The sequence below is a fragment of the Odontomachus brunneus genome, unplaced genomic scaffold (genome assembly GCF_010583005.1).
Source record: "Odontomachus brunneus isolate Ranch 3 - 2012 unplaced genomic scaffold, Obru_v1 Obru_scaffold_120, whole genome shotgun sequence".
Lineage (NCBI taxonomy): Eukaryota > Metazoa > Arthropoda > Insecta > Hymenoptera > Formicidae > Odontomachus > Odontomachus brunneus.
Window position 1 is genome coordinate 1,082,031 of NW_022639570.1, and position 1,347 is coordinate 1,083,377.

A 1,347-nucleotide genomic window follows, 5' to 3' on the forward strand; every position below is an offset into this window, starting at 1 on the left:
GATGACGCACGGCCTGTCTGAGCAGCACTTCACATCATATGAAGATACCAAAAATTGGGTCGATTCGTGGATAGCCTCAAAAGATGAAGTGTTCTTCCGACGTGGTATCCGTATGCTGCCAGAAAGATGAGAAAAAGTAGTGACTAGCGATGGACAATACTTTGAATAAAACATAAGGTACCGTTCTTTTACAATAAATGCCCAATTTTTGATAAAAAAAACGGCGGAGACTTATTTGTACTCCCAATATTATTTTTTTATTATTTAGATAAAAAAATCATACATTATCACTTATCTGAACCATATTAATGAATAAATCGTTGAAATTTAACAAAAAAAATATTTACTGGGACATTACTTAGTTATTTTGCAGTTATATAGGGTGTCCCGCGTAAGACGTGCCAAAAGAAAAATATAAGTAGAACAGATAAAAGGGAACAAAAATTGTAGAGGTCATTTTTCAAACAACCATGTAAAATTTCGAGATATTAATTAAAATATTTGGACATATCAGAACGCGGCGACGCGGCAGCCGGGACATACGGATTGCTGCGGCCGGCGAAAAAAATAAACTATTTTTATTAATATCTCGAAATTTTACGTGGCTGTTTGAAAAATGACCTATACAATTTTTGTTCCCTTTTATCTGTTCTACTTATATTTTTCTTTTGGCACGTCTTATGCGGGACAACTGCTGTGTAACCTTTTTTTTTTTTTTTTTTTTTTTAACATGGGGAAATGCATTTACGCATACCGTAGTCCCCGGGGGGGAGCTAGGGTTATGTAGGACTCACGGCATATTTGCCGTACTACCTACTAAAACCCCATGGGTTACCTACCCGGGCCCTTTCACGGGTGCGCATTTGCACTCCCGCGGGTGCGCCCCCCCTGACTGCGTAAGCATGTGGGGGGGCGCACCGGGCCCTGGGCGTCGTAGTCACGACGCCCTACATCTCGAGGGAGGGTGACATATCTGTCCCCCCCCCCTCCGCGGTGTGTTGAGGGAACCACCCTCCCGGACACACCGCCCTACTCTTGGGGGTCGGAGCGAAGGCCGGCCCCCGCCGGACACTTCACCCCTCCGTGCCCCTGCAGGGCGTGGAATTAGGTCCTTAGACCTTTGTCCCCCCGCAGGGGGCTTCCTCCGGTGAGTGGGACTATGTCCCACTCCCGAATCTCCTCGAGAGGAGGGGGGGTTATGCCTCCCCCCTCTTACTCCTTGTCTCTTGCGGGGAGAGGGGAGCCAAGGTTCCCCTCCCCTCCGCCAACCGCCTTTTTGTGGCGGACTACGTCCGTCACCCATTCTTCCTCCGAGGGAGGGTAACCCCCTCGGACCTCCTGGCCGAT